This window comes from Anomaloglossus baeobatrachus, chromosome 2 (assembly GCF_048569485.1).
Source record: "Anomaloglossus baeobatrachus isolate aAnoBae1 chromosome 2, aAnoBae1.hap1, whole genome shotgun sequence".
NCBI lineage: Eukaryota > Metazoa > Chordata > Amphibia > Anura > Aromobatidae > Anomaloglossus > Anomaloglossus baeobatrachus.
Genome location: NC_134354.1, coordinates 741,335,498 through 741,356,710, shown reverse-complemented (window position 1 = coordinate 741,356,710; position 21,213 = coordinate 741,335,498). Strand labels below are relative to the sequence as shown.

At 46.1% G+C, this 21,213-nt stretch overlaps 1 protein-coding gene across 1 annotated transcript in view; it reads left to right on the top strand.

The window, feature by feature from the left end:
- Positions 1-19,874, top strand: part of LOC142290666 (uncharacterized) — a 201,568-nt gene extending 181,694 nt beyond the window's left edge. Inside the window, exon 2 of the transcript XR_012750359.1 lies at positions 19,647-19,874. The gene's annotated coding sequence lies outside the window, so the exon portion shown is untranslated. The remainder of the gene's footprint in view (positions 1-19,646) is intronic.
- The last annotated feature ends 1,339 nt before the right edge of the window (positions 19,875-21,213 follow it).

Genomic DNA, 21,213 nt, shown 5'->3' with positions numbered 1-21,213 from the left:
GGAACTTCCGGTTCCTGGCTCACTCTCAGGACGAAGGGCGGGGCTTCGGCTTTGCGCGCTTTTGTGGTGAAGACGGTGCTTTGGCGCCAAAAGATGGCGGAAGATGGTGGAATTGGCGGGAAACGGGATCTTGATTCGCGGTTTCGACTTTTAAGGCGCACATGACCCAGTTAAGTGGGTACTGCTCGTATCCTGTTGGTGACGCCAGGAATTTGAGGTGTGCCGCCCCCGTGTCAGCAGTTGGGCTGCTCGGATCCGGATCCGTGGTGGCTCGAGGGGCGTCCGGACCCTGGGGTCGTGCGACCACTCAAATGAAGGTGGTATTTACAGGGGATTGTATTTAAAGTTCGTGACGCCACCCGTGGTGTGTGGTAATGTGGAGTACCACCGCTGCAGTTGGGAGCACCTGGGGCGGTGGAGTAGGGCAGCCAGATATTAGAACCCTCCACGGGTAGGGGCGATACCCCGGGACTCGGTGATGGTGTTCGAGGAGTGCCGTGGGGAGCGAAGGGGGTCAGTTGCGTACTCACTCAGTCCAAAGCGCTGACACCGACAACTGGATAAACCAATTTATCTTATAGTTTATCTTGCCGATCCTGATGACAGGTTCTCTTTACTTTAAACTTAAAACTCTTGCAGTGCCTCTTATTGCCAGCGTTAGCACCAAACACAAGAACAACAACGCCATCATCTGCAAGTTGTAGATCACACAAGCCATGCATTCTGTTTTTTACAGTAGCGCCTCTGCAGGAACGAAAACATATTTAAGCTTATTGAAAATATTTACAGTCCTTATGGTTAGCAGGGATTATCGCATAGAAAAACATATGGTGGATGTATACCATTACAGCCGGGCATAAGGCCAAATGATAAAAACGCTCATCTGCGCTACACTTATGTGCTCTGCTGGTTGGAAAGCGCCATCTATTGGACATTTGCTTTATTACATTGACTCTGCTTTCAATGAAAAAAAAAAAGTATACCAATACAGACCAAACTTAATTGACTCATCTGCGGTCCTATATAGCCTATGAATGGGTTTGTTGTATATGCAGAATGTGCACCAAAAACGGAGCACACCAGTCACATCACCATAGCAGATTCGGATGATTTGGAATTAAAGGGGATTATCCTCTTTGCACAATCCGTTTTTCTAATCTTCACCCAATAATTAGATTACTGGGCACCCTGCCATCATCATCATCAATAATCTGTACAATAATCCAGCAACAACAGTGTTGTTTGATAATGCAGTAATGGCAGAATCCTGGGTTTTCTTTTCTCATGTTTTTTTTTTTCTTGAAATTTAGAGAAAACCCATTAAAATCTAAGGCTATGTTCACATTTAGAGAGAAGAAATTGAAAAAGAAAGGACTTAAGGGTGCTTTACACGAGATGAGCAATCGTGCGATGCATCGTCGGGGTCACGGTTTTCGTGACGCACATTCGGCATCGTTCATGACGTCGTCTCGTGTGACACCTCCGAGCGACGCAGTATTGCTCACAAATCGTGAGTCGTGTACTCGTCGCTCAGTTTTAAAAAATTGTTTAATTAAAATGGCACCGGTTGTTCATCGTACCCGGGGTAGCACACATCGCTCCGTGTGACACGCTGTTACGCCAAACATCCCTCCCCCTTTAGGAAGAGGATGTTCGCCGCCCACAGCGAGGTCGCTCAGCAGGTAAGTACATGTAACGGCGGTTTCACGACTTTGCGCGACATGGGCAGCGATTTGCCCGTGACGCACAAATGACGGGGGCGGGTACGACCGATCGTGAAATTGCACGATCGGTCGACTCGTGTAAAGCAGGCATTAAAGTGCCATTCAATAGAGAAAACATAATAATTAAAGCCCAAATCATATTTCATGCATATAAAACAGTTTTTATTGCACATAAGGAAATATACAAGGGTCATTAATTAACATGTAAAATATCTGTAGACATAATAAGATCAGAATGTAAGATCTTAGATCCACCCAGATATACATAAACAAAGATAACATCTTCCAGTAATTTTGTCGGGGCACTTTTTGTGATAATTTTGCTGTCCCCTTTTTTTGTTTCGGTTTCAATTTTCCCTGTTTTTCTTATTTTTTCTTGTTTTCTAACTCCTATTCTTCGTATCTTTATGTCTACAGCCGGTGTGATGTGTGATGTCTTTTACATCCTAAGCCGTTTTAGATGGGGGAGAATTGGACTCTGTGGAATTATCTGCATTATGAGCTACCCCCGGACATGAATATGCATTTCAGATATTGAATGGACGTTTTCTGCCTCCCCTTTGTGTTTACATTATTTTTGGAATTTAATTCTTTGCAGTTATATGATATGTTGAGTGGATGACCATGTATGCATTAGGGGTTGTTCTACCTTTTACCTCTGATTGTAGGAATGTGATACACTAAAGGCTGCTTTACACGGAACGATATCGCTAGCGATGTCGCTTTAATCGCACCCGCCCCCGTCGTGCGTGCGTCATGGGCAAATCGCTGCCCGTGGCGAACAATATCGGTAGTACGCGTCACACGTACTTACCTTCTTAACGACTTCGCTGTGGCCGGCGAACAGTCTCTTTTTTAAGGGAGAGGTTCGTGCGGCGTCACAGCGTCATCACACAGCGGCCCACCAATAGAAGCGGAGGGGCGGAGAGTAGCCGCATGAACATCACTCCCACCTCGTTGCCGAAGGACGCAGGTACGGTATTGTTCGTCATTCCCGGGGTGTCACACGTAGCGATGTGTGCTGCCTCAGGAACAACGAACAACCTGTGTCCAGAACGAGCAACGATATTTGGAAAATGAATGACGTGTCAATAATCAACGATTTTGTGAGTATTTCGGATCGTTAGCAGTCGCTCATAGGTGTCACACGCAACGACGTCGCTAACGAGGCTGGATGCGTGTCATGAATTCCATGACCCCAACGATATCTCGTTAGCAATGTCCTTGCGTGTAACGGAGCCTTTACAGTGTATCTATCCTAATCATTTTGTATTCCCCCTCTTCAACGATAATCTGTTCTGCTAAGATTTGCCCTTTCTATGTGGACACCCTCTCCATTCACTGCAATTGTACCTGCCATGTCTGTGGGACTTGTAGTGTTAGCGATATTCTGGCGAGCGGTGTCACTGGTGCGCATGCGTCTGCTGCCGCTCTCCTGTTCCCGCCCCTAATGGCCTCCTCAAAGCACTGGCGTAGTTCCTTGCGTCGGTGCTGGAGAGCCGGATGGGACGTGATCGGTGCGGCTGGGGTGGGCGCATGCGCCGTGTATAGTGACATCTGCGCTGGATGTCCTCCCCCTGTTACTAACGTAGTTCTCTGCGTCAGTGATGGAAGATCGGGTATGCTTTTACCGACATAGGTTGGGTGGGCACATGCGCTTATCACATGGCGTCCACACCTGAACTCCATCCCCCATATTATTTGAGGCCTATAAAAACCCTCCAGACTACACCTTCTTCCCCCTTATGAAGCCCTAGCGAGACCCGTAGGTGAGTGTGTTTCACATATATCCAATACTTTATGGGTGAGTTCCATTTCATATGTTAGGGCATTCCATTACCTGTGGATTTACTAATGTCCTCTGATATGTAGCACTTTGCACTTTACATAATGGGTCTAAGCCCATTTCCATGGATGGATAGGTATGGGCTGCACTTACATGCTACTCAGGTGATTTATTTTACATATCCCTGTATTGGTACTCCTTTTACACTTTATCTAAGGCCCCCTTCATACGTCTGTGTCTCCGGTACGTGTTTGGTCCGTTTCTTCACGTGCCGGAGACACGGGCACATGTAGACTCATTAAAATCAATTGGTGTGCACACACGTGTGTGTTTTGCTATGGACCGTGTGTACGTGTGGAGCATATGTGTGCCCAACACGTAGACATGTCCGTTTTTCTCCGGCATAACGGGTGTCACACGGCCCGCACAGGGACCACACGGATGTGATCCATGTGACACGCACCAGAGAAAACACACATGTTTGTAAAAAAAAAAAATTCTATGCTCACCTTCTCCAGCCCAGCTGTCTCTGCCGCTGCTGTCACTTGCTTCTGACCCCTGCTCATTATGCTCATTGAATATTCACTCCACTGTGGGCCGGAAGCAGCAGCAAAGGGGAGTCGGCAGTACCGGAGACTGAAGATCAGCACCACGGACAGCGATGCCAGCGGCAGGTGAGTAGAAAGTTCCGTATCTCCGTATGTTATCATGGATCACATACGGAGAACACACGTTGTGCCATAAAAAAAATGTGCGTAATTGTCACGGACGTGTGAAGGGGGCTAAAGGGAATTTTTGTGCCTTTTTCCTCTCTTCAACCTTTTCATTCTGATCTTATTATGTCTACAGATATTTTACATGTTAATTAATGACCCTTGTATATTTCCTTATGTGTAATAAAAACTGTATTATATGCAAGAAATATGATTTGGGCTTTAATTATTATGTTTTCTCTACTGAATGGCACTTTATATCCTTTCTGTTTCAATTTCTTCTCTCTAATTGGTGGGACGTGCCGATACAGACAACAGAGAGCTGTGTTAGGCTCTGTGCGCACTAGTGCGTTTTACCCGCGGATTTGCCGCGGAAATTTCTTGAGAAATGTCTGCAATCTTTGTGCAGACATTTCCCAGCAAATCCTATGAGAAAAAAAAATAGCTGTGCGCACGCTGCGGATTTTTCTCAAGAAATTTCCTTGAGAAGAATTTCTCGAGAAAATTTCTTGAGAAAATGAGCATGTCAATGCTTTTCTGCAGGTACCAGCCTGCAAAATCCGCAGGGAACCACCCGCGGGAAAATCGCGGCAAATTCGCGGCTAATCCGCGGAAAATCCGTGGCAAATCCGCATGCGGATTTGGTGCGGATTTTTTCCAGAGGTCCGGAAATCTTTCAGTCCCAGAAGTTTCTCAAGAAATTTTCTTGAGAAACTTACCATTTCTAGTGTGCACATAGCCTTAAGCGGGCTTTACACGCTGCGACATCGCTAATGCGGAGTCGTTGGGGTCACGGAATTTGTGACGCACGTCCGGCCGCATTAGCGATGCCGTTGCGTGTGACACCGATAAGCGATTTTGCATCGTTGCAAAAACGAGCTAAATCGCTAATCGGCGACATGGGGGTCCATTCTTAAAAATCGTTACTGCAGCAGTAACGAAGTTGTTCCTCGTTCCTGCGGCAGCACACATCGCTGCGTGTGACTCTGCAGGAACGAGGAAGCTCCCCTTACCTGCCTCCCGGCCGCTATGCGGAAGGAAGGAGGTGGGCGGGATGTTACGTCCCGCTCATCTCCGCCCCTCCGCTGCTATTGGGCGGCGGTTCAGTGACGTTTCAGTGACGTTGCTGTGACGCCGCACGGACCGCCCCCTTAGAAAGGAGGCGGTTCGCCGGTCACAGCGACGTCGCCGGACAGGTAAGTATGTGTGACGGCTCTGGGCGATGTTGTGCGGCACGGGCAGCGATATGCCCGTGTCGCGCAACAGATGGGGGCGGGTACCCACACTAGCGATATCTGTACCGATATCGCAGCGTGTAAAGTAGCCTTTAGTGTCTTTTTCTATACAGTTTTGTTTATTTCTGCTCACATTTAGCATTTCGAAATTTAGAGAAAACCCATTAAAATTTAAGGCTATGTTCACATTTAGTATCTTTGAGGCACTTTTTTTGCTGTGTGTTTTATGCAAAATAAAAACTGTAAAGTTTTTTTTCTACATGTATATTCTTTCAGTATGTTTGCAGTGTTTTTTACACCCATACAAAGCAATAAGAAAGTGAAAAAACTGCAAAAAACCGCAACAAACATTTTTGCAGTGTTTTCACTGGGTGTTTTAAGCATTTTTTGGTGAATAAAACTAAGTTTAGTTAACATAAAAGGGTGCTTTACACGCTGCGACATTGCTAACGATATATATCGTCGGGGTCACGCCGTTAGTGACGCACATCCGGTGCCGTTAACGACATCGCAGCGTGTGACACCAAGGAGCGACGATCAACGATCGCAAAAGCATCAAAAATCGTTGATGGTTGACACGTCGCTCCTTTTCATAATATCGTTGGTGGTGCATGCCCCTGGTTGTTCGGTGTTCCTGCGGCGTCACACATCGCTATGTGTGACACCGCAGGAACGACGAACATCATCCTACCTGCGTCCACCGGCAATGAGGAAGGAAGGAGGTGGACGGCATGTTCTGGCCGCTCATCTCCGCCCCTCCTCTGCTATTGGGCGACCGCTTAGTGACGCCGCAGTGACGTCGTTATGATGCCGAACGCACCTCCCCCTTGAAGGAGGGATTGTTCGGCGGTCACAGCGACGTCGCTGAAAAGGTATATGCATATGATGCTGCCGTAGCGATAATGTTCGCTACGGCAGCGGTCAACAAATGTCGCGCGAACGACTGGGGCGGGTGTTATCGCTCGCGATGTCGCAGCGTGTAAAGCACCCTTTACTGTAGACAAAGCACACATGTAAACCACAGCAGAGAAAACATAAAAAAACAGCGAAAACACTGCAACAAGAGCTGTGAAAATGGGTGTTTGGAATTCAACGTTTTTATAGTCAAGCGAGCAGGTTTTGGCTGCAAAAACAATGCAGTAAAAATTCTGCGTGTGAACACAGCCTAAGGCTAAGTTCACACTTCCGTTGTTTTGCATCAGTCACAATCCGTAGCCTTGAGGAATTACGGTATCCTGCAAAATATTTTGCAGGAATCCTGTTTTTCCCCATAGACTTCTATTAGTGACGGATTGTGACTGATGATGCTGCGTTGCATCCGCTGCGCCGCGGTCAGTCGTTTTTTAACTGACCGCCGGGCGGGAGCAACGCAGCATGTAACGTTTTTTGAGCAGCGCGAGCCGTAGGATTTCGCTGCGCATGCGCTCTCTGGCTCCCCGCCCCCGTAACCAGGATAAACATCGGGTAACCAAGCAATGCGCTTTGGTTAGTTACCCGATATTTACAGTGGTTACGGGTGCAGGGAGCCCGCGCTAAGCTGGTATCCAAGATAAATATCGGGTAACCAAGCAAAAAGTGCTTTGCTTTTAGTTACCCGATATTTACCCTGGATACAGTGTGCAAGGAGGCCGCCCCCTCCCGCACTCCGCATGTGTACACACACACACACACACACACACTCACACTCACACACACACACACACACTCACACACACTCACACATGCTCACTCACTTGTCCCCAGCCCTGCAGTCCCCGCGGCACTGACGTCCTCAGCTCCATGGCTCCGCCCGCTCGCGCTCCGCCCTCTCCCACATTCCGCATGTACACACGCATGTAGACACACACACACACACACACACTCACTCACTCACCTGTCCCCAGCCATGCAGACCGCGGCACTGACGTCCCCGAACTCCGCCCCCTGAACTCCGCCCCCCGCACACAACGGAGTCCGACAAAGAAATTCTTTTCTTTGTCACCGTTGTCATCTGTTGTACAACGCATCAGTCACATGCGTCAAGCAACGCATGTGACTGATGCAAAATAACGGAAGTGTGAACTTAGCCTAACACGTTTCAATTTCTCTTAGGCCAAGGTCATGTATGTATCTTGCTGCAGATACAATATTGGGAATTGATGTAAACTTAACACCAATTGCAAACTTCAAAGCTTCAGGACCCCAGAACGGGCAACATGGAGGTGATGCAAAACACAAGCTGCTTTTCTGTCTTTGAACCAAAAAAAAACCTTTTAAAGTGTTATTCCCATGTCCAAGATCCTATCCCAATATCGAGTAGATTTAATTGTAATAATATTAGCAAATACCTCCAATTAGAAATGTAGTATAGTTCTCCTGATTCACTATGTCCCTTACCTCATGTGCAGGGCATTGCAGGAGCTTAGGTATCCATGGTTATGACCATGCATATAGTCACAGTTAGTTGCTAGTGGTCATAATACATAAGGTCCTGCAATGCCCTGCACATGAGGTAAGTGATATAGTGAATCAGAAGAACTATACTACGTTTCTAATTGGAGGTATTTGCTAATATTATTATTATTATTTTTATTATTATTACGCCTATTACATATTATGATAGGATCTTGGCACATGGGAATACTCCTTTAAATATGGAAAAGCGTCATTTTTATCCCTCCTGACCATGTCACAGCACTGAAAATATGGTGCAAACGGAGTTGTCCAACATAATCCAAAAGATGCACATAGGCAGCAATCCATGTATAATAATTAAAAGGGTTTTTCCCATGAACAAAGTTAATTACAAAGATCATTTTAATCAATAGATCTTGGAATATTAATAATTTCCACAATTGGATGAGTTTAAAATAATGTTCTGTGCTGAGTTAATCTTATACAGTGTGTCCACCCATATCCTGTCCACCGCCATTAACTTGAGAACTGCTGCAGCTATAGGCATAGAAGTGGTGTCTAGGTATAGTAAAGTAGCCATGCGCTACGCAATGAAACCACCTATTGCACCACCTGAAGGAAAGCAACGGAGTTAGCATTTTTATCTAGAAAACTAAACGAGATAGAGAAAAAAAAAGTGAATTACAAAGTTGTAGTGCATCATCAATTCAATACAAATCGACACCTTGCATACAGAAATGCTATGATTAGAACGTGTAAAACTCACAAGGCTGCGGACGTGAAGCGATACCTCATGGAGACTTTTCTACAAGTCATTGGGTATGGTGGCTGCGTGGAGTGGCCTCTACACTCACCTGACCTGACCCCATTGGACTTCTAACTGTGAGGTCACATCAAACAGCAGGTGTATGCGACCCCTCCACCAACATTGCAGGACCTACGACGACGTATCACAGATGATTGTGCAAACGTGTCACCTCCCATATTGCACAACGTGCAGCAAGATACAGTATGCTGTCCAGAGTCCAGATGTGCATTGCAGCTGACGGGGGCCACTTTGAGCATCGAAGTTAAAAGGAACCTCATTTAAAAATAACCTGTCACCACTTTTTCGGCCTATAAGCTGTGGCCACCACCACCGGGCTCTTATATACTGCATTCTAACATGCTGTATATAAGAGCCCGGGCCGGGAGTATAACATAAAAAACACTTTCGCTGCGGTGGGCCTAATTGGCGTCTCCGTTCTCCGGTGCGGGCGCCATCTTTGTCCTCTTTCTGAAGCCTGTGTGAATGACGCGGCTACGTCATACACAAGCGCCGATCCTGCGCAGGTGCACTACAATACTTTGATCTGCCCTGCTCAGGACCTAAATGCCGGCGAGTCTGAATGACGTCGGACCCGTCATGCACCGTGGCTAGAGAAGGAGATCAAAGATGGCCAAAAGATGCGGCGCCGGGAACCGGACAACAGAGACGCCCATTAGGCCCACCGCGCAACCGTTAGGAAAGTATTAGGCTGCTTTCACACTTGCGTTGTGAGGCATCCGTCACAGTGCATTGTGTAACGCATGTGACGGATGCGTTGCAAACAGTGTGCTAATAAAGGTAACGGATTCCTGTAAAAGAACATTTTGCATTTTTTATTTTTTTCAATGTTCCGCCGGGAATGGAGATTTGCGGTGGGGAGTAGAGAGAGAGATAACCACAAATCCCCTGACTGACTGCAGTGAGCCACAGCTGCAGTCCTCCACCCGAGAGCTGTGTCCGCGGGTCACCTGAATGAGGGCACAGCTGATCGCGCGGCTCACTTCAGTTGCTGCGTGGAGCTGATAGAGAGCGGGCGTGTTCTACTGCCGCTCTTGTCAGCTTCTTGTAGCAGAGCTGGATGCATCGCGGGACCTCGTGTGGATTACGCCGGACCTGGAGGGGTATTTGGGGATTAATAAAGTGGGGAAAGAATGTATTTTTTTGTCTTTTATTCCAAATAAAGGATTTTTTCGGGTGTTTGTGTTTATTTACTTTCACTTACAGGTTAATCATGGGGGGTTGTCTAACAGATGCCTGCCTTGATCAACCTAGGACTTAGTGGCAGCTATGGGCTGCCATTAACTCCTTATTACCTCGATTGCCATTGCACCAGGGCAATTCGGGATGAGCCAGGTAGAGTCCCGGGACTGTCGTATCTAATGGATGCGGCAATTCCGGACGGCTGCTGGCTAATATTGGTAGGCTGGGGGGCTCCCCATAATGTGGGGCTCCCCATCCTGAGAATACCTGCCTTCAGCCGTGGGGATTTATCTGGGCTGGTATCAAAATTGGGGGGGACCGCACGCTGTTTTTTTAAAAATTATTTAATTATTTTACTGCCCACCGGCAGCAGTGATTGGTTGAGTGAGACAGCTGTCACTCAGCATGGTGGCGGGTCTGACTGCAACCTATCATAGGCGCCGGTGGGCGGGGGAAGCAGGGAATATTGAATAATGAGTGGACGGCATTTTCAAAAGAGGAAAAGCCGCCGGAGCTTTGTGACAGCCGTGCAGCGCCGCGCCTGTGATCGGTGAGTATTAGAGAGGGGGGAGAGAGACCAGGAGTGATTTTAAACGATTTAGATCGTTCTGCTGGACATGCTGAGCATGCTCTGTAGAACGTGACTGAACTTGTCAGCGGATTCTGCCGCTACCATAGACAATCATTAGACGGAATCCGTCAAGGTGCGTTATTTTAACGACCCAAAAAACGCTACATGTAGCATTCCCTCCTCTCGACGCTGCGTCAAAATAACAATGCAGCGTCGTCCAGCGGATGCAACGCAGACACTTGCGTTACAGTGCGTCGTCAATACAAGTCTATGGAGAATAGCACAGTGCGTTAACGGACTGCGCTATTCTCCATAGCGGCGGATTGCGCTGAACGCAAGTGTGAAAGCGCCCTATAAAGTGTTTTTATGTTATACTCCCGGCCCGGGCTCTTATATACAGCATGTTAGAATGCTGTATATAAGAGTCTGGTGGTAGTGGCCGCAGCTTATAGGCCGAAAAAGTGGTGACAGGTTCGCTTTAAATGAGCACCATATGCGTGACCAGCATTCAATGTTTGGGGGGGTCATGGGTTTCATATCATAGCATTTCTGTATGCAAGGTGTCGATTCATATTGAATTGATAATGCCCTACAATTTTTTTATTCACTTTTTTTCTCTATCTCGTTCCGTTATTAAGATAAAAATGCACATTGCGTAGCGCATGGCTACTTTACTATACCTAGACACCACTTCTATGCCTATAGCTGCCGCCGTTCTCAAGTTAATGGAGGTGGACAGGATATGGGTGGACACACTGTATATATGTCCCTGCTATTTCCTGTGTAATGGCTGTGTCTCACCATACACGGACATGGCCTGATCCTACCACAGCTCCTGAGCCAGGGAGCAAGCAAAAGAGAAGGAGTATACAGACATTACAGTACCGCATTATAGCTGATTCTTTTTGTGAGGTAATGCATTTCCCTGTCAGTTTATAGAAAGTGTTTTACCTCAAAGAAAGAATTTTTTATTTGTGATCCAATACTGTAATATCTGTATATACTCCTTTGCACCCTCCCCGGCCCAGGAGCTGTGGTATGAACAGACTATGTCCCTGTACGGCCAGACACGGCCATTACACAGTACACATAGCAGGGTCGCATATATAACATTATCTTAGCACAGGGACATTTTTTATAAACACATCAAATTGGGAAAAGTATTATTATTCCAAGATCTATTGATTAAAATTAACTGTCTTTGTGGGGAAAAACCCTTGAAATACTGTAACAAAGCCCCACCCTTTTACTCCTGTGCATTCCAGGACCACATACCTAATGCTCCCAGCTCATTCTCTATTTTTAATGGCTGCAGATGTCATAGCATTTGTGGCGCCCCAGAGGCTTCAGTTGCCACAGGGTACTGCACCTCACTTAATGTGCAGTACTCATCCCGGGTAAGGAAGAGGTTAATTGCTGGTGTTTCTCACATTCACAACCACACAGTCAGGTGCTTTCCCACCAGGGGTTGGCCTGGGGTAGATAGGGGGTGGCCATCACGAAGAATGGGAATTTCCCGTTCACTAGGACAACCACCTGGGGGGCGGGCATCACTTGGGGAAAAGGAAGGCGCATTTCCACACATAGGGCCGTTAGCCCCAGGCACAGCTTGGGGTGAGGAGCACAGTCGGGACTTCGGTCCAGGCATATTCTCTCTACCTTCACACTTCTGGGATCACTACAAGACCCATGGCATGGAGCAGGCAGCTCAGCCCGGGCTCTCAACAGCTACCGGCAATTCTAGGGTCTGCGGCGAGTGCAGGAAACACCTGCAGCCCGTTCCACATTCCATCCACGGGATTGGAGGGACTAAGACCAGAAAGTACACACAGTAGGAACACCGGCAGTGAATTCCGAATTATCTGGGATCAGCTGGGGCCCATGGTACTCTGAGGGGCGCAACCACAGCAGCTGACTCAGCCTCTTTTTCACCCCACTCTTCGGCGCCAATGACCACTACAGCCCTCATCATCCTCCCTGGGGCCCGCTCCACCTGTGGGGAGCAGAAATATCCTTGCTGTGACACCATCAGCCCCGGAGGACAGTAAATGCGGCGGCGGCTAATCCCTGGCCATTTACCACAGGTGGCATCACGAGACAACCATCCCATCCACCCTCCATATCACCCCCCTTTATTGTACGGCTCGGTGCCACGAAGCTGGGCAAGGGCCACCCATGACATCCCAGACCCAACATCACCGGCCCGGTGACGAGTAAAGTTAACCCCTTGCCCCGTGGGTGCTACACCTTTAAACTACATGTGACGTGTGCAGTCAATCTCTGTCCTTAGTGGTTGTAGGCCATACACCCCCGAGGACAATGATCGGCTGCAGAAAGGACATGGAGTATATAGAATATGATGTACGCAGCCTGATGATGAAGGTTAGAGGAAAGTATGGAGAATGGCTTGTAATAACTGAATATAGAGTGTGTCCACCCATATCCTGTCCACCACCATTAACTTGAGAACGGCGATAGCTATAGGCATAGAAGTAGTGTCTAGGATTAGTAAAGTAGCCATGCCCTATGCAAGGAAACCACCTATAGCGCCACCTGGTGGAAAACAACGAAGTTAGCATTTTTATCTCGAAAACGGAACGAGATAGAGAAAAAAATGAAATAAAAAATTGTAGGGCATCATCAATTCAATAAGAATCGACACCTTGCATACAGAAATGCTATGATATGAAACCCTGACCCCCCAAAACATTGAATGCTGGTCACGCATATGGCGCTCATTTAACTTTGATGCTGAAAGTGGCCCCCGTCAGCTGCAATGCACATCTGGACTCTGGAAGGCATACTGTATCTTGCTGCACGTTGTGCAGGTAGGTGGTAGGTGACACGTTTGCACAAGCATCTGTGATACGTCGTCGTAGGTCCTGCAATGTTGGTGGAGGGGTCGCATACACCTTCTGTTTGATGTGACCTCACAGAAATAAGTCCAATGGGGGTCAGGTCAGGTGAGCGTGGAGGCCACTCCATGCAGCCACCATACCCAATGACTTGTAGGAAGGTCTCCATGAGGTATTGCTTCAAACCTGCAGCCTTGTGAGGATTACACATTCTAATCATAGCATTTCTGTATGCAAGGTGTCGATTCGTATTGAATTGATGATGCCCTACAACTTTGTAATTCACTTTTTTCTCTATTTCGTTCCGTTTTCTAGATAAAAATGCTAACTCCGTTGTTTTCCACCAGGTGGCGCTATAGGTGGTTTCATTGCGTAGCGCATGACTACTTTACTATACCTAGACACCACTTCTATGCCTATAGCTGCCGCTGTTCTCAAGTTAATGGTGGTGGACAGGATATGGGTGGACACACTGTATGTTACATGTATCGCTACCTGTGTGCAGCTTCTGGACTATCTGGGACAACCCCTTTAATGTCACAAACAGTGGCGCCTCGTTTGAAATATCCCATTCCCATACTTGATGGTTACTTCTGATTAGCTATACACTAATACTTTGTGTATCACATACCACGTCAGCTTATCACTGGCACCTCTATACAATGAGGATCCGCTATACTATCAGAACTTCAACCACACAGTCTTTAACCTTCCACAGAATTATAATAAGGAAATCTTATTACTTTTACTAGATCTCATATCAACCTATTTCTCTACCAATTAGCAATTTTTTATATACTTTACCACTATGTCTATATTTACTAGTAATTTGGCAAATCTACTACTAGTGCCAAGTTGCTTGTTTACTACACTAACTCTGCTACCTATTGCTGCTGCTCTGTCCTGGTAAGAGGCACTCACAGAGGGAGAAAGGTAATGTCATCACTTTTATTAACAGTGTTCTACTCTGCTGCTGAGCATCACATGAAAGGAGGAGTTACTAGTGTGAGACATGTAATGACTGACAGTCTGCTCTCTCTATCTGCATGTCTTAAGCCCACTTTACACGTTGCAATTAGTTGTACAATCGCATTTGCGATGTGACACGCCCAGGTTGCATACGGGATCTATGAGATTTCACGTTGGTCGTTCATTTGCTGTCACACGAGCGTTAGTAGTCTATGTTAAATTGATCAATGTTATGTGCGATCCTTTAGATCATGTGTTCTGTGTGACGTATGCATTGGGCACCTTTTTTTTTTTTTATTTATTGACTTGACAAGCGTGTGTAATGTGTAGGGATGCGTTTTTACTATGTCATCTGCCATTCAGCTCTGCTACATGGCCGCTGACAGCAGACACAGACAGCCATGCAGCAGAGCTGAATGGCAGATGACAGCAGACACAGACAGAGCCGCACTGTCAGAATGAACTCGGGTGAACTTCACCCGACTTCATGGTCATGCTGCGGCTCTGTCTGTGTCGCGCCCTGATTAGCGGTCACCAGTGAAGGGCTCACCGGTGACCACTAATCCCCCGAGTGACTGAAGTTAGCAGCCCTCTCTCATACTCACCGATCCCCGATCCCCGGCACTGCACGGCTTTCTCACTGCTCCGGCGGCTTTTACTGTTTTGAAAAAGCCGGCCGCCCATTAAACAATTTCGTATTCCCTGCTTTCCCCGCCCACCAGCGCCTATGATTGGTTACAGTGAGACACGCCCCCCACGCTGAGTGACAGGTGTCACACTGCACCCAATCACAGCAGCCGGTGGGCGTGTCTATACTGTGTAGTGAAATAAATAATTAAATAATTAAAAAAAACGGCGTGCGGTTCCCCCCATTTTTAAAACCAGCCAGATAAAGCCATACGGCTGAAGGCTGGTATTCTCAGGATGGGGAGCTCCACGTTATGGGGAGCCCCCCACCCTAACAATATAAGCCAACAGCCGCCCAGAATTGCCGCATACATTATATGCGACAGTTCTGGGACTGTACCCGGCTCTTCCCGATTTGCCCTGGTGCGTTGGCAAATCGGGGTAATAAGGAGTTATTGGCAGCCCATAGCTGCCAATAAGTCCTAGATTAATCATGTCAGGCGTCTATGAGACACCCTCCATGATTAATCTGTAAGTTACAGTAAATAAACACACACCAGAAAAAATCCTTTATTAGAAATAAAAACACACACATATACCCTGGTTCACCACTTTAATCAGCCCCAAAAAGCCCTCCATGTGCGGCGTAATCCAGGATGATCCAGCGTCGCTTCCAGCGCTGCTGCATGGAGGTGACCGGAGCCGCAGCAGACACAGCCGCTCCGGTCACCTCCACACAGCAAATGAAGACAGCCGCGCGATCAGCTGATCTGTCACTGAGGTTACCCGCGGCCACCGGTGGATGGAGCGGTGGCCGCGGGTAACCTCAGTGACAGCAGCTGATCGCGCGGCTGTCTTCATTACCTGCGTGGAGGTGACCGGAGCGGCTGTGTCTGCTGCAGCTCCGGTCACCGCCATGCAGCAGAGCTGGATGCGACGCTGGATCATCCTGGATTACGCCGGACAAGGAGGGCTTTTTGGGGCTGATTAAAGTGGTGAACCAGGGTATATGTGTGTGTTTTTATTTCTAATAAAGGATTTTTTCTGGTGTGTGTTTATTTACTGTAACTTACAGATTAATCATGGAGGGTGTCTCATAGACGCCTGACATGATTAATCTAGGACTTATTGGCAGCTATGGGCTGCCAATAACTCCTTATTACCCCGATTTGCCAACGCACCAGGGCAAATCGGGAAGAGCCGGGTACAGTCCCAGAACTGTCGCATATAATGTATGCGGCAATTCTGGGCGGCTGTTGGCTGATATTGTTAGGGTGGGGGGCTCCCCATAACGTGGAGCTCCCCATCCTGAGAATACCAGCCTTCAGCCGTATGGCTTTATCTGGCTGGTTTTAAAAATGGGGGGAACCGCACGCCGTTTTTTTTAATTATTTAATTATTTATTTCACTACACAGTATAGACACGCCCACCGGCTGCTGTGATTGGGTGCAGTGTGACACCTGTCACTCAGAGTGGGGGCGTGTCTCACTGTAACCAATCATAGGCGCTGGTGGGCGTGGAAAGCAGGGAATACGAGATTGTTTAATGGGCGGCCGGCTTTTTCAAAACAGTAAAAGCCGCCGGAGCAGTGTGAATGCCGTGCAGCGCCGGGGATCGGTGAGTATATGAGAGAGGGGGATAGACTGACATGGACAGAGAGTGAGGGACAGAGATAGTGACGGACTGACAGAGATTAGTGCATGACAGACATTGTGAGGCGCTTCAGAACGCAGCTTTTCAGCTGCGCTCTGAAGCAGACCTTTTTTAAGCTGCGGTGCAGAGCGCACACCTGCGCACATAGCATCAGACACCAAAATCGTATGAGGGATGTCACACGTTACAATTGACTAGGTTCGTGCAACAAAACGCTCAATTCTAGAGAATGATACGATGTGTTTGCGATCAACGGTTTTGCGTTCAATCCTGATCGCATGTAGCTGTCACACGCAGATACCTCACAAACGATGCCGGATGTGCGTCACTTACAACTTGACCCCAACGACGGATTGTGAGATATATTGAAGCGTGTGTAGCGGGCTTTACTCTGGTAATGTTTCCTTTAGCACTGCGTCTCTGTCTTGGTGAGAGGTGCTCACAGCGGGAGGAGCGGTAATGTTATTACTTTTATTAACAGAGTATTCTGCTCTGCTGCTGAGCATCACAATAAAGGAGGAGTTACTAGTGTGAGACATGTAATGACTGACAGTCTGCTCTCCTTATCTGCATGCATGTCTCACACTGGTAACATCTTCTTTTTTGCTGCCTTGGTGAGAGGCGGTCACAGTCGGGGGACCGGTGATATCATCAGTTCAATTAACATAGTGTTCTGCTCTGCTGCTGATCATTGCATGAAAGAGGGTGTTACCAGTGTGAGACATGTAATGACTGACAGTCTGCTCTCCTTAGCTGCGTGTCTCACACTGGTAACACCCTATTTCAATTAAAATAAGCCCTGGAGGCAGATTCTCAGGGAGATCTGTGTCCACCCAATAGATCTTAACAGCTCATTTACATATTGATAAAAATGTGGATTTCTCTGGAATAAAGGGTGCTTTACACGAGACGACGGATCGTGCGATGCATCGTCGGGGTCACGGTTTTCGTGATGCACATCCGGGATCATACACGACGTCGTCTCGTGTGAAACCTCTGAGCGACGTAGTATCGCTCACAAATCGTGAGTCGTGTACTCGTCGCGCAGTTTCATAATATCGTTTATTTTTACTTGTGCCGGTTGTTCATCGTTCCCGTGGCAGCACACGTCGCTCCGTGTGACACCACAGGAGCAGTGAACTCTGCTTACCTGCGTCCCACGGCTCCCGCCGGCTATGTGGAAGGAAGGAGGTGGGCGGGATGTTTACATCCCGCTCATCTCCGCCCCCCCGCTTCTATTGGCCGGCGGCTGTGTGACGTCGCTGTGACGCCGAACGTCCCTCCCCATTCAGGAAGTAGACGTTCACCGCCCACAGCGAGGTCGCTCAGCAGGTACGTACGTGTGACGGGGGTTTCACGACTTTGTGCGACATGGGCAGCGATTTGCTTGTGACGCACAAACGACGGGGCGGGTACGATCGATTGTGAAATCGCACAATCGGTCGTCCCGTGTAAAGCAGGCTTTAGACATCGGATCGCAGATATCAAGCTATCCTTTTATTCAGCTTCCTATGACCTATGTGTCCATATAGACGGCATAGGAGGTTTGATCCTATTTTTACATGATTTTTAAGTAAGTGACGATTTGCATATAGTTAAGTTTAGATGGCTTCCAGCATTAAAAAATGTGTGAAAATTGTGTACACTTCCTTTAAGAAACTAAGTAGTTAATGCATAAATAATGAAATTCTAACCTTAGTCAGACCAAAACACATGAATAAGTGTCTTTTATGAATTTCCAAAACTAAGTAGCAATGAATTGAATGGGGACACCACCTTACCCAGCATTCTCTTCTCTCCTTGACAAAGGACCTATTGTGCGATAACATGAAAGAGAGGATGGATGGTGACCTGGGTTTTCTATGTAGGGCACCTGTTACAGGACCGGATTAGCGCATCACGTGACCTCCGCTTTTATTCGTCCTCAATGCTCATACATGGGTAGTGTTGCTACTTTTCTCTTTGTAGTATCACACTCTATACAAAGTCTCCATTGACTGGTCCGTACATCAGAAGGTTGGGTGCAAAGGGAACGTGCCAACACTTCATCAATAAACTCTAGGAGGCAGCAAACATATTGTATAGTACAGAACTGCACACTTGGAGACTTTTGAGATGTCTGGAGACCAGGGGCCACAGTACACTCATACAGAAATACCATAAAATAATATATTAGTTCTGTCTCTTTCCATAAACATGTATTTTTTCACCTAGTGTAAATGCCGCTGTTCTGCTGAATCTGGCATTATTTTTCCTTTGTTTCTGCGCATCCCCATTCCTGAGATATGTCTCCACTCATCCCTATATGTAAATCTGGTCTTTTTGTTGTTGTTGTTTTTTTAATCAAACTATCATGTTTCTTAACTCCTCTATAGGGGCATCTTTTTGAGGACCACTCACAGTAATGCCTAGTAGAGCCCCTCTGGCTGTTATGACCTGCTGGTAATGTCATGCATAGCCAAACAATAGCTTCTGGCAGTGTACCTGAAGAATCTTAGCCCATTCCTCATGGGCAATGGCCTCCAGGTCACTAATATTCTTAGCATGTTCAAAAAGTAAATAGAAGAGATCACACAAACACGATAACGAATACAAAAAGATACACAAGGTGTGATGGGCGGACTCGCAGATACACAGGATCTGAGGGTCCAACCAGGTAAAAAAAAAAAACAAAACAGTTCAGGCTCAGGATATCTTTACAGACACCGATCTCCATATATGTCTAACGCAGGGGTCTCAAACTTGGCTGGGTGTATGGGCCGCACAGAGGAAAAAAATAATTTGGGGTATCGCAATGATTGCAGGACAAAGTGACATTTTTATTGGTACCATGTTTTTTTTTTCCTCTACACCTTTGGATCACTGTTCTGTTTTTGAACATTTTTTGCTCATTTATTATAACAAATGTGCACTTTTTTAGTTTATATATAAAAACATTTTTGATGGTAAAATAAAATGTCATGCTTTATTTTTTTTTTGTTTACATTTGATCTCTTTCTTTCTTAATATAGTTTTAAGTTATATTCTAGTAAGGAGATGGGTGTTTAATCACCGCGCCAAAGACCACTGATGCAGGAGATGAATTTAACGTGACTTTATTCCATGTTCAGGTCTACGCGTTTCAGGAGCATCCGCTCCCTTCCTCAGGACAATACAGGCACAAGCAACATCAAAATCAGCAGTCAAAGAATGGGCCGAAAAACATATACCTTCAGGTGTGACGTCATGGATACGCCCACTTTAACAAGAAAAGAAAAAAATCGGCGGGAATTCCATACATTCATTGAATGACGTAGTAACATGATTTCAATGCAAAAACCGCTTTTCTTTATCATAAACATGTCTAAATAAAATTATCATCAAACTTCCAGTTTAATAAAAGAAAAAAGAAAAAAAGTGAGTCCCGTGTATTTGTGACCATTGACAAAAAAATATATATAAGGGAATAGTGGTTGTAAAGAAGTAAGCCAAACAGTGAATCAGAATAGAACCCGCAAGAAATCGGGTCAATATGTGCAAGGAATGTAACAGAGGATCGGACCATTAGGCTACATAGAGCAGACAGCAGTGCAAATAGGAAACCAGCTCCTGCTTCAACAAAAAAACACAATGTGGGTGCTATAAACACACTATATGGAGTGCGGGGGGCAGAAACTGCAATTCTCAGCAAGAGTGAGGTCGTGAAAGTTCAAGACCGTGGGAACGGAACTAATGCGCATGCGGGAGGAAAGATAAGAAGCCGGATAGATGTGCGGGGTCGAGAAAGTTCAAAGCGTGGGAAAAAACACTAATGCGCATGCGGGGAAGGGTGAAAAAGGATTGCCGTGCTGAATATGCACGGGAATAGTTACTACACACCGGAGCAAGTGTGGGGTAGTGAGGGAAAACTGTAAACATGTACCAAGAGCCAGAATTGCACATCTAATTACAAAGAGTGAAAAAAGGACAGAAATTATAGGGAACATTACATGGGAGTTAGTATATAGTATACAATTTTTGTAGTCAATTAAAATTACACGAACAACATGGATACTAGCAGGACATAAAATTAAAAATCAAAAATAGATAACTGTCAAAAAATTATTTATATATATTTATAAAAATAGTACCATATTAAAATATGAGGTGAGACCTGATCATGACTATAAAAACAATAGTAAAAGGAACCAGCTTAAAAAAGACAATTAACAATAACACAGTATATCAAAGAATTAAAATAATACCCTGACGTATAGGAATAAAAATTATTATTTATATGTACAATATTTATGCGTATATGGATGTATATGTATATATGAATGTATAAAACAGGGAGGGAAGAAATAAAACATATATATATATATAATGATAATATATATGTATAAAAATAAAAATAAAAAAGCTAAAAATTTATAAAACCAAAACAACAGTGGACCCCTAATGAAAAAGATCGGTTACCTCGTTCAGCCCCACCGGTTTAAGGGTATTTAACTTGTAAATCCAATATGTTTCTTTTTTGTTTAATAATTCATTCCGATTAGGGGTATGTGGGGGTATTTGCTCGATAGGAGTAACTTTAAGACAAAATTTTTTATCATGAACCATGGTCATGTGCCTGGATAGGCCATGGAGCATAAACCCGATTTTTACATTGTGCCTATGCGAGTTGATTCGATTATGAAGGGCCTGCGTGGTCCT